Source organism: Mesocricetus auratus, unplaced genomic scaffold (genome assembly GCF_017639785.1).
Source record: "Mesocricetus auratus isolate SY011 unplaced genomic scaffold, BCM_Maur_2.0 Super-Scaffold_100013, whole genome shotgun sequence".
In the NCBI taxonomy this organism is placed as follows: Eukaryota; Metazoa; Chordata; class Mammalia; order Rodentia; family Cricetidae; genus Mesocricetus; species Mesocricetus auratus.
This window is the reverse complement of record NW_024429196.1, coordinates 58,063,765-58,085,481: the sequence shown is the minus strand read 5'-3', so window position 1 is coordinate 58,085,481 and position 21,717 is coordinate 58,063,765. Positions and strand designations below refer to the sequence as shown.

The 21,717-nt window shown below is 39.3% G+C and overlaps 1 long non-coding RNA gene across 1 annotated transcript; it reads left to right on the top strand.

The window, feature by feature from the left end:
• The first annotated feature begins 507 nt into the window (after window positions 1-507).
• LOC110340195 lies at window positions 508-20,521 on the top strand. The gene is made up of 2 exons (XR_005880860.1): window positions 508-729; window positions 18,924-20,521. It is a non-coding gene; the product is annotated as an uncharacterized LOC110340195 (long non-coding RNA).
• The last annotated feature ends 1,196 nt before the right edge of the window (window positions 20,522-21,717 follow it).

Below are 21,717 nucleotides of genomic sequence, written 5' to 3'. Positions count from 1 at the left end.
TGCCATACCCATGTTAAAGATTCTAGAAGTCTATTAGGATGCTCTGATTGTGAAGATTTGGAATACATTTGTTGTCAAACTGTGCTGTCATAACATCCTTCCATCGGAACCCTTTGGGAGGTATTAACTGGCCACACTGTAAGAATTCCACCACCAAATATCTGAAGCCAAGAGCAGAGGTTTTCCCCCACTTCTCTGTAACTCATCTCATGTTTCCATTAATGTATTTGACAAGTGACTTGATTTAAGGCTTTCTTTTCTTCTGTGACTATAAAGACTTGATGGAATTCTTACTACCCAGGAGCATGTGGTATCTGAGGCAATTGAACCAATATTCCCAGACCATGACCACTCATATTTGGTTCCAGAGCAAAGAGCAAAGCCTTGTAAACTCCTTGGTAAAATGATTTCTTCAAGGTCTGGCATCATAGCAGAGGTTGCTGTGGTGACCAGTGGAATGTGTGACCTGGTAGTCATGGTAATCAACAGACTAGGTGGTAATAGAGCTGCTAGAACTCAATAGTAAAATTCAAAAGAAGGCGTTCAACCCTCACCCAGGATCTCATCAACCCTCACCCAGCCTCTCACCCATCACTCATCTCTGCTTTCCAGTTGCAGGTGATCATGGGAGATGCTAGAGAATGCTGAACTCCATAGTGTACTTTCCCAAGGTTGTGACAGTGTGTGACTTTTCAGTGACTTAGCTGTTATTGAGTCACCCACATTCCTGTAAGTAACCCATCATCCACACTCATGTAAGTCAGACCAATAAACTCCTTGGTTCACCAAATTGGACTTGGGTAGAACCTTGGTTTGGGTTTCTTATTGGTGACTTATCTGTCAGTGATTAGACATTTTATAAATGCCTCCTCAGGAAAAGTAATTCAACACAAGGAGAGAAGGAAAACTTCAGAATATTGTTTGTGGTTTTGGTTAGAGATGTTATAATGATTTCAGTTTAGAGTCTATTTCTGGGTGAAATAAAATCTCAAAAGCCACATAGTCAAAGGAATAATGTAACTTTTTGTTTCTTATTATAACTGCAATTTATTTTTTGGATTTACTTATTTTTATTTTATGTGTATAAATGTTTTGCCTGTGTGTATGTGTATATTTCATGTGTATCTGTGATGCCCATGGAGTCCAGTATAAGGTACCAGACTCCTGGAACTGGAGTTACACATGGCTGTGAGCTGTCACGTAGATTCTGGGAAACAAACCCAGGTCCTCTGTAAGAGCAGCAGGTGCTCTTAACATCTGAGCCATCTCTCCAGCCCCTAATTATTAAAAGATAAAATAAAAGATAAGTGATCTAATGCATTAAATTTAGGTTGCTTAATGTTCACAGAAAACAGTAAGCTGTGAGTATTACCTTTGTTAATGCCTTATTTTACTGATGAGTTAAGTAGTGGAATTTGAAACATAAGATATATATTCCTTGGACATCCTATGCTCTCTACAGCAGTGACAATTAGAACAAATGTTTTTTTGCTGAAAACAAGTAAAAAAATCTTGATGAAATAGGAAATATATATATATATATTTGAATTTATTCACTGTGTATTTTATGTAGCATCAGTTTTTATAGTTTTATTGAATGCTACTTACTCTTTCTAATTAAATCGTGCCAGAACTTTTTCAAATATGGTAGCATATTCACTTAAAAATTAAATATGATTACTCATTAAAAGTTTACTATACAAAAAGGGAAAGAAATAGAAAAGTTATCTTTAATACTTTTTGAGGCTAATTGATGGTCCAGAGGAAATGCTGCAAAAGCGATTACAGCAGAACCCCCTGGGAAGGAGAACAAAAGTCAAGCCCATCCAGTATGAATATCTGATATCAGCCCTCATATTTACAATGTCAGTGGGAGTGGGTGGGCATCAGAGACACACTTCCTGCTGCCCCACGCAGTGGCATGAGGAGTTCTATTCAGAGACCTCTACAGTGAAACAGGGAAGAATTTCAGAACAAGTCAATATGAAGCAGCATTGGAGTTTATTATTAGAAGACATTTAATAGGAACACTAGGGACAGGGCGGGTGGTGGGGGAGAGATGCTTGGGGAAGTGAGAGTATGTGCCTAAGTATGGGTTGGGCTTCTTCAGAGAATTCAAGTGTGTCAGCAACAGCTGCATATAAAATTTGGGTGGGTCTGATTTTTTACATGTTTGAACTCCCACCTTTCCCTAAGTGAATGAGATAATTGGGTTTCTGGGAGATGCGCTGAATAGGATTACAAGCTGATAAAGCTAAACCATAGGTACAAGGATTGTATAAGGGAGTTAATACATGTTTTCATTTTTTTTTTGAGAAAGGAGTAAGACCATACTCCAAGATTGTGTTTAAACCTTAAGCATGGCACATTGTTCCTTTAGCATTCTTATTTAAAGTATCTCCCTATTGTCTCTATGTATGCCATCTTCATAGCAAATTTTGTTAATGCCCTGGAATGCCTAATCTGAGACTTTGATCAGACTCCAAAGCCAGGGATTCCCTTCCCCTTTTCTCTTTTCCCTCCCTTCCCTTCCTTTTTTCCCGTCTCTCCCACCCTTCCCTCCCTCTTCCTTTCCCCTGTCACTTTAAGTTTCTGTCTTTCTACCCTGACTCAGTAAAACCCAAAGTATTCAGGCTCAGGTTAGAGTAACCCCCAGATAAAGCAGCATCCATGTTGACTGTCAGCCACACCTTCCTTAGCTGCTCTGAGATGGAAATGATCTGTGTTAGTGGTCATTCCACAACTGGGACAGGAAAGTTCCCTTCTCTGCAAAAGAAGGTCCAACACCCTGTCTCTCCCATTACAGCTTCAAGTTATGAAAAGGCAGGAAGGTATACTCAGAAATAAGATACCATGACCAACTGATAACAGCTAAAGACACAGAAAACAGGGAGAATCCACAATGGTTTTGAGCATCATTCTGGCACACAGACACCAGCACAACTGCCCAGTCTCTCGTGGTCAGATTGCATGTGCTGACGTGTCTTCTTCACTCTGTGGTATTTACACTTATAGGGTAAGCCAGCCTGTGATTTCTTTCACTTTCAGAACTTTTCTCACTGAATATGGGCAACAAGATATTGTTAAAATCATGACATGTATTCTGAAACATGCCGCACTTCCTTAACTAGAGTTTAAGAAAGATTTTGAGTATTGTTTCTAAAGTAGTTTTTAGAACCATGCAGTGAGGGATGCTAAGGTGCCTTAGTTATCATACTATTGAGGTGAGCTTATGGGGGCTGCAGTACATTCTCATCTTTTATCTCTGCTGGAATTGGTTTTGAGAAGGAAAAGTTTGCTTTTAGTGTCGGGGATTGGGTCCAGGGATCCACACACATAATATAACCACTCCTCTATTGCCAGGCCCATGTCTCTTGAAATTCATCTTTTTCATTTTAAGTTTCAAAAATGTTGACACAAAGTTGAGAATACTCTCATATGTTAATTCTCTGGAGGATGTCTAATAATGCAATTTATATTTCTAGGTAAATTATCTTCATCTTCACAGACAGATCTGTGAGGTAGAGTCTACTGTTACCTCTACTCTATAACAAGGGAACTGAGGCATGGTAAATGTCCCCAGCACATTACAGGATGAGACATATATTTGAACTTCAGAATCCAGGCTTCACATCTTTGACTTAATTAATCCTCATACTATACTTTCCCCATTGTAACAATGATGAAAATGGTGTGTCAAAGATCCAAGGAACTGCAGTTTTGTTATCATAGGCTTTTTATTAAAGTTCTGTAAAATGTTAACTTGATTAGTTGGAAAATGGTCCTAAGGAGATTAACGGTCCCATACCGATCCCTGGATGGGAAAAGATGTTTAAGCCAATTCCTTAGTCCAAGATTGAAACACTGAGACAGACTTACCAGATTAAAACTGCAGACTCAATTAATAAGAATATTATGTAGAACCACGATTCTTTCCTAGAATTAACAAGTAATGTATTTCCGCTGCTAAAATCCTGGTTCAAGCCACCATCATTGCTTGCCTATGTAATCTTTAAAAAGGTTCACCTTTGGTCAGCTTTTTATGAAGTCACTGTTTTGCCTTACTAACCTGCCTTACATCATGCCAAGTTATTGCCCCAATTTTAAACCTTCTTTTAAAATTTATTGCAATGATTTCTTTTACTTTTATTATCAAAGAAACTATTTTCTTGTGAATGACTCAAGTCACCTCGTCCTAAGGAGACAGTAGTGCTCAATACAGAAGGAATGGAGGGACTAAAGGAAGTTAGGTAAGGGGATGAAGCCAATGTGAGTTTCATTCATGAGCCCACATCAGGCTCTACCCTGTGGAGAGGTTTCTAGGGCATTTTATGTACTTGCTTTTTTCCTTGTCCTTACTGAGAGTCACAATGATTGATTATTTATCCACTCACTCTTGAGTGACAGCAGTTAAGGTCTTTTTCTGAGGGAACTAATTTCCTGGCACTTTGGGTCAGTGCAATATTAGACATTATATGCTTCATGACTGAAGAATGCTCAAGAAGAGGGTCATAGGCGAGGAGCCCTGAGTGTGTAAGTGAGGAAAAAACAGCAAGAGAAATGACAATATGGGTAAAAGGAGCAACAGGTCACTGCTGTGATCAGTTTCCATCCCACCCTAAGTTTACTTTGACTATTAATTTTTCAAGATGTCGGACAATCATAATCCCATTTAAATATAGCAAAACAAATCTCAACAAAAAGATGAGCTATTTCAATCAATACCAAGGACATTCATATCTGTGGACTATCCACTCTAGATTCTCCTCCTGATCTTTGGTGCTTATGCTAGTTTACTGTGAGAAAAACAAAACAAGCCAAGCCAAGCCAAACAAACAAAAACACCCCAGGCATTTACCATGGATCAGTCTGAGGCTCCAGTTACTCTGCCTGGTGCATGCTATGACTGCTGTAATTGTGCTTAGAAGCACAAAAAGCCAACCTTGAGTTTCTGATATACTCCTCCCTGCCCCTTTATCTAACAGCACCTACCATTATAGTGATACTCAAAGATGGCTATACCCACCACTATGATATTCCCACTTTCTTGCATTATTGGCTTGAGGAACCCTACACAAACAGATGACAAGAGCTTTGGATTGAAAAGGTTTAGTTAAAATTAACTAAATCTTTTTATTTTTATGTATTTAAAAGTTTTTTCATTTTACATACCACAGTTCCCCCTCCCTCACCACCTCCTCCTCCCCTCCATCTTCCCCCCTCCACAACATCCCATCTACTCCTTAGTAAGGGTAAGGCTTCCTATGGGGAGTCAACAAAGTCTGGCATATCAAGTTGAGGCAGGACCAAGTCCTTCCCCCTTGTATCAAGGCTGATCAAGGTATGCCTCAATAGGGATGGACTCCAAAAAGTCTCTCTGCCAGTGGCCCTACAGACTACCCAAGCCACAGAACTGTCACCCACACTCAGGGGGCTTGTTTCAGTCCTATGCAGGTTCCCCAACTATCAGTCAAGAGTTAGTGAGCTCCCACTAGCTCTGGTCAGCTGTCTCTGTGCATTTCCCCATCATGATCTTTACCCCTTTGCTCATATAATCCCCCCCCTTCATCAATTTGACCGGATTCCGGGAGCTCAGTCCAGTGCTTAGCTGTGTATCTCTGCATCTGCTTCCATCAAGCACTGGATGGAGGCTCTATGATGGCAATTAGGGTAGTCATCAATCTGATTACAGGGGAAGGTCAGTTCAGGCACCCTCTCCACTATTGCTAATAGTCTTAGGTGGGGTCAGCCTGTGGATTCTGAGAATGTCCATAGCATGGTTTTTCTCTGACTCCATAATGGCTCCCTCTATCAAGATTTCTCTTTCCTTGCTCTCCATCTTTGTCTCTCCCCCAACTCAACCATCAAGTTCCCTCATGTTCTCAGCCCCCTCCCCCACCCCACCCCCAATTTACTCAGGAGGTCTCAAGAAGTTTACTGTGAACTCTTGGTCACTTCCCCTGGGAATCAGGGTTTCTAATTAAGATTAGTTTAAAATTATATGGATAGGAAACTAATTTCCCCTTGTGGCTCACTGGGAAGGTTATTGGAAGCTTACTCCATCCTAACCTCCTGGTTCCTGGACTGATGCAATCTGCACATACTCACTCACTATAGGGTGCTTTACAGCTTGCTCTATCACACGCTCACTGTAGAGTGCTTTGAAGTTTACACTATGATGAGCATGTTCTTCTAATCACATGCAGTGTCTCAAGAATGCTGGGTTTGTGCCTCAGCTATGTATTGGGGAGCCACCCTAGAAAGCCTGGAAGTTATGAGTGATGTGGCACAGGACATAGATTATGGGTGTTGTTGTGTGACCTTTCTCATGTTTACATAGCTGCCTCTGAATGAGTGAATGGCTATTGCTGACATTGAATCTAACAGCAAAATAGAGTGGTTTAATGGGATTCCTCCCTCCAGCCTGGCTCCAGAGTTGTGTCAACCCCAAATAGCACACAGAGACTCTATTAGTTACAATGCTGCCAGTCAATGTCCAGGGCTTATCATTGGCTACTTCTGTCTTAAGTATTATCCCATGACTACTAATACATATTTCTATAAGGTCTTATCTTGCTGAGAATGCCAGGCTCGTGTGTCCTCTCCTCCCAGGATCACATGGTGACATTCCACTCTTGACTAAATTTCCCAGAATTCTCCTCGAATCCTAGTCCCACCAATCTTGCTTCCCTATTGGCCAACAGTGTTTTATTTATTAACCAGTCAGACAAACATATACACAGAAGGACTTACCCCATCACAGTGGCTTCTGTCCCAAGTGACTTCTGATATCTTCTGTCCCAAGCTTTGTCTTTGATCTTTTAATTGTATGCTTTTTTGACCTCTGAGTCATTCAAGTTATTCTTATGTTTTGGAGAGAATTTATTTTGGGCCACTTCTTCCACACTATTGTGATGGCCACAGTGTCCCTCTGTACTGGGAGGGTTTCCTCTCCTCAGTGTAAGCACTGGCAATTCCCAAGCATAGCTGTGGCTTATGATACACCTGTGTTTAAAGCTCACAATCTCTGTAACTGGTCAATGGAGACATGAAACAATGATGTTCAAACATTCCATTTGTATGATGTTTGCACTTAACAGTCATGGGTGGTACCAATTCCAAATGTGTAGGTTTTACTGATGATGACTGGCTGCTGAAACTTCCAACCTTGTCACTTGTTGACTGAGACCATCCCCTGTTTATGAAGGGCTGCTACAGGCACATAGTCCTTTGATGTTCTATGAGATATACACTGTTCTCTATTAGTGCCTAGTGGCCAGTCAAGGGTCACTTCCTGGGTAGGAAATGATTCTCTGATGCAGGTGGCATTGCTTTGCTCACAAACTCTTGGGTTCTTCCCAGTACCTCTATGACTGGTGTGCACCTGTGATTCTAGCACAATTGGTTCTGCTGGATCATTTGGCCCAAGTAGTGAGATGCTTACATTGCAAAGCTAGTTCTTTCTCTGGTCTTACTCAAAACACACAGCTAACTGAATCATTCAATAAATGGGCCAGAGCAGGATTTCCAAGTGTGATGTGTAATGTTTTCAGATTCCAAGGATGCTTCTCAGATATTGTGCCTCTGTCTTGGAGGTGGCAGGTGCAAAATGCAATAGCTTGTCTTTTACATTAAAAAGAATATCCTGGCATGCTCTAGACTTCACAGTTCCAGAAACTTACGAATTCTTTGTAGAGTTTTATTTTTCTTTTGCCTTCTGGTGTGCTTGCATCTCCTCAGACCATGAGAAATACCTACCACTCCCTATTCTATAGCTCTGATTAATGTGCTGTTATCAATATGGAAAATCAGAATGAGTTTATATAGAATGCTGAGATGATCAGTTTATTCTGACTGTATTATGACAAAGACAAGGAAAGGTTGAGACAGAATTTGCAAAGCTCTGTGTAGCTGGTTGCTAGGAACTGCCTTTGATCCTTTCTACATAAGCATAGGAAAAGAATGATTTTGCCAGTCAGTATTCACATACCAAAAGCAAGATGCTATAGTGGCATCATTCTAAATCCAGAAGAAGTATAATATCAACTGTAATTGGGCCTATCCCATGGTTAAGTTTGTGGACTCCTATCAGCAACCATGATACATCTTATTTTTACAAAAGCCATATGGTTGAATTAAATGGAGATATAATAAGATCCACCACCTCTGCATGTTTTAAGTCTTTGAGGGTGGCTCTAATTTTAGATATTCTGTTTTGGACGCAGTATCACTTCTGATCTATCTTTGTTAAGGGTGGGACAGTTTCAAGGACTTGCCCTTGGCCTTGTGTACCATGTTATGGCTTTTACTCCATCAGGAGACCAATGGGAAGTTTTCTTCCAGATACATGTATCTATACCAGCTACACACATCAAGGTCAAGGAAGTGACTATACAGTGGATCTATAGACACATTGGATTCACTAAGGAGAGAAGAGTTTTAACCTGGACTCCACTGATCAATAGACATCTGTGAATATCAATTCTAAAAAGACACTGATGGTATTTGGGGTTTTATGGCCTCTGTGTCAGTTCAAAGCCTTATGCAGTTAGCTGTTAAAAATAATCAGGCAATTCTTTCTCCCAAGATCATATTTATTCTAACAAACAGTTGTGAGCCTCTAGAGGAAGAATTGTGACGATAGATACTGCTTTTTCACTGTTATATAGAGTAGAAGCCCCAGAAATGAGCCCTGGACCAGTGTTCACAATGGGCATTTCCAGGCAAATGTTCTGATTACTGCTGTTAAGTGTTTTCTGGAGTCTCACACTCTTGGGATAAATAATATCTCTCTTCCCAGAGAAGGGCTATGCTTCCTTCTTGTGCTGTGGAGACAATTGACCCTAGCTATTGGTCTGGAAGCAATGAGAAGAGGTATAAACAGGTCTTGAGGAGTATTGATGCCATCCCCAAGGACATGGATCTTGAATGGGGCATATGTATGGTCCCCAGATTATCAGAGCTTGCTCACCTCCAGAAGTAGAAAGCAGTCACTTGGGAAATTCAAGTAAACCTGGGAGATTTAAGATTCTTAAGTATATCTACCCAACATTCCCACATCAGAACTAACCTCATCCATAACATGGTCCCAATTTTAGTGTAGATACCTTGTGAATCTATTGCAGTTACAATCAAATATTATGCCCCATTATTCAGGGTGGTCTGTCTTTACCCACAGGTCCCCCTCTGAATACACTTTATAGAATTCACAGCAGACCTGAGATTTGATAACTCCCATTTTATTTTTCAAGACTCCTGTGCTCATTAATAATAGACAAGTGGTTCTACTACTACCACCCTTCATAATCATTGCTTACAAGTTCCTTATGCTAGAGCCATGGCAGAAGCCAGTGTAGCCCCTTCTACCTGGCCCTCCCCACAAACCTCCCAAGGTCAGCGCTTTAGTTAGAAGTGTATTTATATAGATATAAATTGTTTCCTGCAGGGATCTGGTTGGCCAGTTCTAGAATTTCATCCTAAAGATCCTTTTCTTAGGTCTGTGATGGTACCTGATTTTTAGATAGCTATAACAGTTTTTGCAATGTTGTCAACCACATCAAAGCATAGTAGCTTTTAACAATTTTATCTCATGATTAGATAGGTCAATCACATGGACTAGAGTTTAGTTGGGTAGTTCTTCTGGCTTAGACTGGGCTACCAGTGTCTATATTCATCAATGAGTCATTTATTTGCAAGTTCTGCTGATCTCAACTAAGCTCTCCATCTACAGGGACTGGAATGACTTAACTTTGGTCTACATGTTAGTTCACCAATTATTATTTTTATTTTTCATTAGTTATTTTTCCAATAGCCTAAGCTTCATAGCAGAGGCTAACACCCATAGGAGGAGCAAAAGCATGGAATTATCACTTAGGTCTTTCTTGGCTCAGAACTTGTATACCTTCTCTGTTGCATTTCCCAAAGTATAGCAACTCTCAAGGTCATCCCAAATCAATGAGTTGGGGAAATAATAGTCCTTTCTGGGCTGGAAGAGTTGCAAAGTGATGTTGGCAAAGGTGATGTAGTAAAAGGATAATTGTGACCATTTTTGTCACCAATTTATGAGTTATTCTTCACCACCAGCCAACATATCCAGACAAGGAATTGATTGCATGCAGTTATTTGAAAAATGATTCTAAGGAGTAGAGCAAAGGGCCAGAGAAGTGCGACAGAGGTGGGAAACACACAAAGGATGTGTTCCTAAGAAACTCTTGTGGGTAACCAAGTTCCATTACATCCGGAGGTCTTGGAGCCTGTGCATATACTTTCAGAATTTCCTTAGTAGAAGATAAGAGAACTGACACTATGAAGCACAATTTTCTGTCTCTAATTGTTTGAGGTCTGATCTCAGGGGAGTGAAGACCAAGGCAGGGTTTATTGTATTGAGAGAGATTGTATCCTTATGTATGTAAACGAGGATTGCACACTGTAGATGAAAAATGTGACCAACATAAGAAGCAGAACTCGGGATGGAGAGATGGCTCAGAGGTTAAGAGCACTGGTTGCTCTTTGGGAGGTTCTAAGTTCAATTCCCTGCAACCACATAGTGTCTCACAGCCATCTATACTGATACCTGGTGCCTGTTTCTCATAAAGTTGTATGTGCAGATAGAGCACTCATATACATAAAATAAATAAATCTTTTTAAAAAAACAGAGCTCCCATCTTGCCCTTAGATGGACATGTTTATTTCTGTGGGTTCTAAGAGATACCTCATAGTGTAAAGAAATAGAATGACAAATTTGAAGGAGCACCTACGATGTCTTGTAAACAGAGAAGTGTCACAGGATTTGGCCATGAGATGGTCAGTGGAGATCTTGGAGAGGGTAGTTTTATTTTAGTAGTGGGAAACAAAGTCCATTTGAAGTAGGAGGAAGAGATAAAGGAGGAGAGATGGAGAACAAAATGGAATGGGCTAGAAGCTAGAAGTAAAGAACAAGGGAAGGTTTATTGTATTGAGGCTGTATGTCAGTGGATACAAATGAGGATTGCTAGGTAGAACGGGAATGGGTATCTCTGAGACTGGGGAAATGAACAGAAGTGGCAAGTCCTTCATGCCATTCAGTAACATCTCCTTAGAGTGACATTTCCTGGTATGTATGCATTGTAAGGTTTCTCTCCTTTGCATTTCCCTGGTCTGTGCTGTTCTTAGCACTAAGCACAGCCTGTACTTATCTTCATTTTTCATTTTTAAAACTTGCCTTGCTATAATACATGTCCCACTAAAGCAACATCATGTCTGTCTCACTGGCTGCTTACCAACCACTGCATTGCAGATCACTAGCAAATATTTACTGAGTGAATGAATCAACTGATGGATGGAATAAAAGATCTTGATAGTCACTTCTTCATGTAATAGGGAAGGCCCACTGTGACAGGTTCAGTCCTGTCAGCCATAGCCCTTACAAAAGTATAGGGCAGTGGTTCTCAACCTTCCTAATGCTGCAGCCTCTTAATACAGTTCTTCATGTTGTGGTGACCCTCCCAGCCATAAAGTTATTTTTTTTACAACTTTGCAACTGTAGTTTTGCTACTATTATGAATCATAATGTAAATATCTGATTGAAGATGGTTTTGGGTGATCCCTGTGAAAGGGTCTTTTGATCCACAAGGATGGCAACCCACAGGTTGAGAATCACTGGTACAGGGGTTGCCAGTGACCAGCACTGGGATTATAAGTGTATACCACCATGCCTTGTTTTTTACAAGGGTACTGGGGATCAAATTTAGGTACTCATGCTCATGCAGCAAACACATTGGTGACTGACCACTTTCAAAGAAGAGCTAATTCCAAGTGACCGACCACTTTTAAGATAGAGAAACTTGACTTTTTAAGTTCATATCTTGGCAAAAGTCATTTCAGTGGTGTGGGGGCAACAGAAAGCCCATTTGAAGTGGGAGGAGGGGCATGATCTGGACTTTGCAGGTCCACTGTTAGTTCCCCTGCCTTCCAGATCAAATCTACATGCTTTCTCTTCCACTTCCTAACTTCCCAACATCATCAACGAACAATTCAAATCTAGGCAGACATGAAAATAAATTCAGTAGCCATGCTGATATCGATTAACTGCCCTTGGTTTTCCCGATGACCATGTTTGTTAGCCTTCGTTAGTAGCCGTTCAAACACCTGCCACTCAAGGGTTATGGCACAAAGGGAGCAGCAGCTTTGCCTCCAGCTAGCTTTCTTGTGAACTCTCTGTGGGTGTGTGACATTACAGAAATAGAACAGCACTCGCAGTTACTTAGGATTGCAACAGAGAGGGACATGAATTTGCTTTGCAGCTGTTCTTTGCAAAATGGGCCCATTGAATATCATCTCATTTTTTTCATCTAAAATTTCTAATGACAAGGCCAACAAGTCAGTTGGCTTTGGTGAACTGAGTTGCAGCAGGGACCAATATTTTCTGGTCTGAGAGCAGGTGCCTGTTTTCCTGTTGAGGCCCTAGTCAGCTCCAGGAACTATACTAAATAGGATTTTGGAATGATTTGGCATTTAGCTATGGATATTTTGGTTTTCAAGTCCAATATTTCCCAACTTAATGCAGTTTTGCATAGATTTGCTGGTGGCTTAGGAATTTAGTTTCTTTCTCTAGGATGGGAGGTTCAGTATTTGTTCTACTGATAGCTTCACAGCATACCCAATACCATGTAGTGTTTTTAGTTTGAAGAGGGCTCATTACTTTGGTCTAAACCATAGTATAGGAATTGGTTTGCCCAGCTAATGCAATAACCCAAAGGCTAGCAATCCTATTTGAAAGCTTACTATAATATTTATTAGATTCTGGAGATTAATGCTGTTAATTCTTGATTGTCTGGATGTGGCTCATAAATATTATCAAGCTCTCTCTTTTCAGATTCTGGCCAGTAAATTATACTGGAAAAACAAATTTCACAGCAAATGAGTTATTTGATATTCATAAAATCTCTTCCTTCAATATGCATATTTCAGAATTTTATTTTGGTTCACTGTGGGAACATTATCTGATCTAAACAAAACATAGAAGGAGCAGCTTGATATAGTTAGAGAACCCAGCTTTGGACTGAAGGTCCTGTACCAGCACTGACCATCTGTGTGCTATTAGACAAGTAATGTTTAAGCATTTTTAATGAGTTTAGGCTTGCTCATACTCAAATATGGCATAATCAAAACATCTGTTCCTTATATTTCTTAGGACTATTGTGATGTGAACAAGAAACTGAATCCTGTTTAACTTCCAAGTCATTATTGAAAATTCTGTGTAGTTGTTTAATGCAATCACCTTGTAAACTGTAAAGAAATACACACATATACTGGGGTTTGCATTGTTTCATAATCCATGCCCTTCATATTTCTCCTTTTCTTCCTCTTTCTTCTCCTCCTACTTGACTCACTTCAGTTAAAGTTCCTCCTCCCCCTTCTCCTCCTCCTCCTCCTTCTCCTCCTCCTCCCCCTCCTCTTTCCCCTCTTCTGTTTTTCATTATAATAGAAAATGAAATATTATTGTCAAGAAAGCCTTCAGCTTTGCTCCTGACACACAGCAGTGGTGAAGCACTTGGCCAGTGTAACTTTCTCCACTTGCTTTCTTAATTATTCATCCTCATGGGCACTGTCACTCACATACTGTATTGGTTTGGTTTTCAACTTGTCACAAGATAGTCATTGAGATGAGGAAACTCAGTTGAGAACATATGTCCATCAGATTGCCTGTATGCCAGTCTGTAGGACATTTTCTTGATTAATGATTGATGTGGGAGGGCCTAGTTGTCTGGGGTTGGTGCCACCCCAGGCAGATGGTCCTGGTGATATAATAAAGCAGGCTAAAAAGCCACAGGAAGCAATCCAATAAGAAGGGCTCTCCCATGGTATATGCCTCAATTCCTGCTTCCCAAATTCCTGCTTGAGTTCCTGTCCTTACAATTTTTTCCATAATGGTTTGTGCATGGAAGTGTAAGCCAAACAGTTTTCTGTCCAAGCTGCTGGTGGTCATGGTATTTTATAACAGCAATATAAATATAACTAATACATTTCTGAGGTTAAAAGTTCAAGGTGTGGTTCACATCTATATATTCTAGAGACAAAAGCAGGAGATCAACATACTTTGATATACCATAGCTTGACTGTTTAATTATATCAAGAAAATAAGAAATTGGATTCTTTCTCTGACCCACATATCCTACAGTAGGAGAAAGAAGTACATTTTTTCTGTTTCTATGGAAATGGACTTAATCAGAAAGGGAAGAGACATGTAGTGATCACCTAAATAGTAGAATATTGCCCTCCTACAGGTTGCACGTTGCTGTGGAGAAGGAGCACCAGTATGGTGGCCAGACACCAAGAAAGGAAAATAAATACTTGGGATTGTTTTTTTTTCAAAAGACACATAGATGCAATCAAATATTTGTAGAAGCAAACATTTTATGGTACATGTAGATTGAGAGTGAATACTTTTTCTCTAAGAAAATAAAATTGAGTGAGCAGGAAAGTGAGACCGATCTAGGAAGAACTGAGGGTAAATATAATCAAAACACATGATATGAAATTCTCTTTTCTCTTTTATTGAAAATCAATCCTTGCCTCATATTTTCTGATTGCAGTTATTCTTCCTCGACTTCTCTCAGTTCTTCCCCACATCCCCTCCCATCCAGATCTGCTCTTTTCTGTCTCTCATTATGAATGAATAGGCTGCTAAGAGATAACAACAAGACATAGCAAAATAAAATATAATAAGATAAAACAAAAACTGTCACATCAAAGTTGGACAAGGCAAGCCAACAGAAGTGAAAAAGCCCAAGAAAACTCAGGAGTCCCATAAAAATATTAAACTGAAAGCTAAAAAATAGAGAGTGCCTGTTACAGACCCTGGCAGACCCTGTGCTGGATGCTTCAGTCTTTGTGAATCCATGTAAGCTTTGCTCAGCTGACTTAGAGGAACTTGTCCTGATGTCCTCCATTCTCTCTGACCCTTATACTCTTTCTGCCTCCTCTTTAATGGAGTTCCCTGAGCTCCAAGGGGAGAGATCTGATGGAGACATCCCATTTAGAGCTGTGTATTCCAAGATCTGTCACTCTCTGTGTAATGCCTGGCTTTAGGTCTCTGTATTTTTTTCCCAGTTGCTACAGAAAGAAGCTTCTCTGATGATGGCTGAATAAGTCACTGACCTACAAGTATAGAAGAATATCATTAGGAATGATTTTATTACTACTTTTTATTTTCTTTTAATACCAGTAGTATTTGGTTTTATCCCAGCTCTCTGGGATGTCTAATCTGGTTCTTAGAAGGATAGTCACTCTTTCCATGCCTATTCAATATAGTACTTGAGGTTTTAGCTAGAGCAATAAAACAACTGAAGGAGACCATAGGTATATTGATTGGAAAGGAAGAAGTCAAAGTATCTTTATTTACAGATAGTATGATAGTATATATAAGTGACCCTAAAAATTCCACTGTGGAATTCCTACAGACAATAAACACTTTCTGAACATAAAATTAACTCACAAAAATCAGTAACCCTTCTACAAATGACAAACAGACTGAGAATGAAATCAGTGAAACAATACATTTTGCAATTGTCTTAAATAATGTAAAAATATCTTGGGGATAATTCTAACCAAGCAAGTGAAAGATTTGTATGATTAAAAACTTCAAGGGACCTGGAACTGACTTGTGAAGCAACCTTGTTTCTTATCTAAATTTAAACTGGAAAATAAATAAAAATAAAAAACTTCAAATCACTGAAGAAAGAAATGAAGAAATCAGAAGATGGAAATATCTCTGATGTTCATGGATCAAGTAGGATTAACATAGTAAAAATGGCCATCTTACCAAAAGCAATTTATAGATTCAAGGCAATCAATACCCATCAAAATTTCCACACAATTCTTCGCAGATCTTGAAAGGACAATTCTCAGTTTCATATGGAAACACACACATACACCAAAACAAAAACAGGATTGCTAAAACAATTTTGAATAATAAAAGAACTTCTGGAGGTATTACCATTCCTGATTTTAAGTTGTACTACAGAGATATAATAGTAAAAGCAGCATGATATCACATAAAAACAGACTCATTGATCATTGGCATCTAATTGAAGACCCATCAATCAATTTACATACCTATGGATATCGTATCTTCAACAAATAGATGTGTGCATGTAGAAGAAGGCAAATTAATTCATTCTTAAAACCCTGAACAAAACACATCTAAAGTGGATCAAAGACTTGACATAAAAGTAGATACACTCATTGGTACAGAGATGATTTTCTGAACAGAACTCTGATAGCACAGGCACCAAGATTGACAATTAATGAATTGGACCATGTGAAATTGAAAAGCTTCTAGAATGGGTAAAGATTTTTATCAACTCTATATCCAAAAGAGGACTAATATCCAAAAATGTAGAACTCAAGAAACTAGACATCAAAAGCCCAAATAATCCAATTTAAAAATGGGGTATACATTTAAACAAAAAAATTCTCAAGAGAGGAAACACAAATGGCTGAGAAACACTTAAAGGAGGATTCAACATCCTAAAACATCAGGAAAATGCAAATCGAAACTATTTTGAGATTCCATCTTATACCTGTCAGAATGGCTACAATCAATAACACAAGTGGCAGCCTATGCTGGTGAGGATGTGGGGCAAGGAGACTACTCATACCTTGCTGGTGGATTGCAAACTCATACAAGAAGTATGGAAATCAGTGTGGGGATTCCTCATAAAGATGGGAATTATCTATCTCAATATCTAGCTATATCACTTTTGGACATGTACCCAAAGGATGCTTCATCCTACCATAAGGTCACCTGTTCAACCACATTCATTGCTCCTCTATTTCTAATGACTAGAAATTGGAAATAACCTCAATGTCCCTCAACAGAGGAACGAATAAATAAAATGTGGTACATTTATACAATGGAGTATTACTCAGCTGTTTAAAATTGACATCATGAAAATCACAGGTAAATGGATGGAACCGGAAAGAAATCATCCTGAGTGAGTAACACAGACCCAGAAAGAAAACTATGAAATGTATTTGCTTACATGCAGATATTAGCCATTAAGTAAAAGATAGCCAAGCTGCAATCTGAGACCCAGAGAGGATAGGTATAGAGGAAGGGATGGGGATGGGGGGGGAACATGGTGAAGTAGAACAGATTTTTATGGGTGGACTGGCAGGGGTGGACAGGAATGGAAAGATCAGTTGGGGAAATGGAGGGGATATGAAATTGAGGGAAGGAATTCAAGGAGGGGGAAGGGATATGGTATGAAAGACAAAATTCAGGAAGAGACAGCTAGAGTTAAGGGGAATTTTCAGTGGTGATGTGAAAACCTAGTACAGTGGAAACCTCCTAAAATATTTGAAGGCGATCCTAGCAAAGTCTCTAAACAATGGGGGTGATGGAGTCCTAACTGGCCATCTCTGTCACCAAACAAAGCTTCCAGTACCAGGAGTGGGTTATATTCAACTGAGTTGTTCGTCAAAGGGCTACCATGGTAGAAATTCCCAAATAACTCAGGTTGTTGCTAAGACAATAGATTACTCTTCACAAACCAACACCAAGACCCCACTACTGAACACAACACCCACACAACTCATTGAAAATGTAGAAGTAGAGCTGGTGCCTACCAGCTTGACCCCTATGTTCTAGTGACCTTGATACAGGAGGGTGTTCTCCAGGCTGCCAAAAGAGAATCATAAATACTAACCCAATCACAAACCCTTTGGTATACAATGCTGTCCAGCCTGTAAAATATGCTAGGGCAATGTTGCACAAAGCTGTGGGAGTAACCAACCAACATCTGTTTTGACTGAAGACCTACTCCATGAGATGGAACCAACACTCAGTACTCTTTGAGTGACCAAGACCAAAGACTGTACGCAATTCTTAAAAAATATTAATAAGATATTTTACATATACATATACATACATATTTATATATATTCCAATATTCCCACAAGCATTAGAGACATTAGTACATGCTATCAAAGATACTAAGAGTCATGTGGAAGATGCTGCCTTTAAAATGGTTAGAAATGAGAATGATGTGTCAGGGAATGCTAATTAGGAGCTGGTTTGGATGGTGCCTAGTGATAAGGATAAAAGTAATAATAGGTAGATATCGGTACTTCTTGTGTGCCAAGGATCATATTTAAGGCTTAATACACATCATCTCCTATTTCTTCAGAGTATGTAAGTAAAAAGCACCAAAGCCTATAAAGGTGATGAAAAAGAGTCTCAGAAGGTTAAGAAAGTTACCAAGATGAAGTCATTGGTGAGAAACAGCTGATATTTGAGCCTATATGTATTTAATTTCAATGCCCAAGAAGTTAACCATTACAGTAGTGTATCAGGTAGCTTTTTGTTACTTTAACAGTGTACCTGACACATGGTAGTTATTTTTAAAAGTGTTAAAGGTTCTAGTTCCATTCTGATGAATTCCAGTTGGCATTTGGTAGGCAGTGAACTTTATGGGCTGTTGCTGCAACAATAAACAGCACACTTATTGAGAGTCTAGGTAACTGTTTATTGTAGAAATTACTCACAAGAGAAAAACAAGCAATCTAGATGAGTCAAATCTTTTGCCACCAAACCGAAAGCTGAAAAGAGAGCGAGAGGTTCTGCTGCTCAGTCTTTTATTCCTTCTTCCGTACACGCCTGGCTAGTGACGTAGTTTACCGCCTATGTCCTTGTACGTCTTTAGTCACACTGAAAGTGGGTGTGGTTAGCGGTGCAGTGAACCGCCCTTTTATTACCTCATCTGTATGCGCCTCTAATACTCCACATGGCTAATGGTAGAGTATTAAGTTTCCCCCTACAATGGGCGGGGTTATCTGATGGAGGGAGGGACTCTCCACTCTTAGGAAAGTTTTATTCTGCCTTCTTCACCTTGGATCCAGAATACATTTGTGACAGAATTTTTATTTTCTCTTTCTCCAAGCAACACTTGTCTCTAAAAGCACACTCTATGTCCTGAAGTATGGCTGCCCTTCCCATGCCTCCTGGAGGTCCACTGGCCACTTCTCCAGAGAAGAAGATGGAACTGGAACTCCATGGGCTGCTCCCCTCACACTGGTTCCAAGGAGACAGCTTATGATGTTGCTTTGAAGATGATGCTTTCAAAACTCTCAGAGGTGCCAAGAAGCTGTAGCAGGTTGGAAAGAGCCTGAGGAGAGATCTGAGGGTTGCCTGTGGGGTTTGGAGGGCTACCCTGTAAAAAGGAACAGAACAACCTGAGGATTTATTGTCAGGGATTCCTTCACCCAGCAGTTTCATTTGATTCATGAAGTTGTTGAATAGGTGTTGGGGCTTGTCTGAGATTGCTGGGAATGACAGAAAAACTGGTTTGTTGAATATTATTTTGACTGCAATGCTACCACACAAGAGAACAAGTACTCCACTGGAGGGAAGGCTCCCTTTTGATGTCACTATGTGACTAGGAGCTGTCACGCTCAGGAGCATCCATACAACACTGTTCAATTGAAATTTGTGATCTTGTGTATAAGCTTAACATTTCTACAAATCACCTTAAAATATGAATAGGGCAAGTTAGCCTATTAATGTATTTTACTTAACACAACAGATTTAAATGGTTTCAGCATTCAATCTCAGTATTCATTATGAGTTGTTAATATTGTATTTTACATCCCATGTTGCTGATGAGTTTTTTGTACTCAAGGAATTGCTTTATTGTAGACAGAAGTTTCTATCCTGCTGGGTCCCACAGTGGTTTAGTCCCAAATAAATAAACAGAGGCTTATATTAATTATAAACTGTTTGGACAATGGCTTAGGTTTCTTATTGGCTAGCTCTCTCTTAATTATTAACCTATTTCTATTAATCTGTTAATCTGTATATCTCCATACCATCTTGTCTTACTGGTGATTCCTGGATCTCTTTCTTTTTTGGCATCTTCATATGGAGTTGCCCTGACTCTGACTACTACTTTTTTCTAGTCTTGTTTGGATTTCCCACCTGCCTAAATCCTGCATGTCCATTGGCCAGAACAGCTTTATTCATCAACCAAAAGAGAAACATATATTCACAGCACAGAGAAGGACGTTCCACATCACTTGATTTAGACTACATACATTTCAAAAGTTTAGAAAGTCATAAGTACTGTGTCAGGAGATACAAAGGACTAGGTGACTACAAACATACTGCTCCTTGATAGGCATTCATTGAACAACTAAGCAACTAAGTCCTTGGCAGTGACAATTTGTGGTGGTGGGTGGGGCAGACAGTGAGAATGCCTTAGTGATTGTGGAAGAGACTCCATTTTTATTATGTTCAGCAGAAGGTGATGATTAATCTATCATTAAGAACATAGTAATTTACATTTGACCAAAGTCATATTGTTCCACATACATTGTTGGCTGTATGTAAATACAGAGTTTATTCATTATACTTAACTAAAACATATTTAATGATTCATAACTCCTCAGTTCCAGCCCCCCATTTATCCTAGAAATAGTCAGTCCAGTCTTTCATTCTATAAATTCGGCTCTTCTCAGGTGTTTGAAATAAATTAAAATCCGGTATTTGTCCTGATGTCTTCAAAGTTCTTTCATGTTGTCACATATTGCAGAATTTGCTTTTTAAAGGACAAATAATATTTCATTGTATGTTTATATGTGTGTATACCACATTTTGGTGTGTATACATTTTAATATGCATGCATGTGCACATTCGAGTGTGTATATGTGCCTGTGTGCCAGAAGCCAAACTCAGACGTCATTCCTGAGGCAGTATCACTTTTGAGACAGAGTATCTCCCCTGACATAGAACTTTCAAAGTAAACTAGGCTGGTTAACCACTGAGTCCCAGAGAGGAACCCTCCTAGCACTGGGATTATAAGTACATACTTCTTGGGTTTTTAAAAATGTGGGTACTGTGGATTAAACTTCAACAAGCAATTTACCAAGTGAGCTGTCTCCTAGCCCCTATAAAACTTTCTTCATTATCTGTTAGTGGTCATTTATGTAGCTTCCATGCCTTGGCCATTGTAGTAGAATGTCTTTGAGATTCTGATTTCATTTCTTTAAAATAAATGCCTCTAAGTTGGAATGTTGGATCACAATAAGTTCCATTTTAATGGTATTTACAGAATCATTGCCTCATTTCTTATATTGACTGCATGATTTTTAGTTTCACCTGCAGTGTGGGAAACTTCAGGCTCTTTCAATATCATACAAACACTTGATTTTGTCACTTCAGCCAAGATATGAGAAAATTGTATATGCACACACAAAAGAAATCAAGCAGACCTTTCTCTTATACTGTATCAATAAAGCAGCTCAAAATTATGAACCTTAAAAACTTAATTATGAGCTTTTTAAACCAAAAGCTATATAGTCAGAAACTAAAAAGCCCCTAGAAAATAAACATAAGGAAAATATATTACTCTAGGCAATGATTTCATAAATATGACACCAGAATCATAGGCAATAACAAAAATAATCAAGTAGACCAGTGTCAAATGAAATAACTGCACCACAAAGACCACAAAGGTCACCATAAACAGAGGGTAATCAGCCTACAGAATGAGAGAAAATGTTTGCAAACCATGTATCTGGTAAGGTGTTAATCTGATAACAACTGGGAATCCCACAACCCCTGTGTGGAAAGATGTTCACACCATTAATCAGATAAATGCAAATCCACAAGAAAACACCTCATACCTACTAGATAGCAGTTATCTGGAAGGCAAGAGACATCATCTGTTGCTCATAACC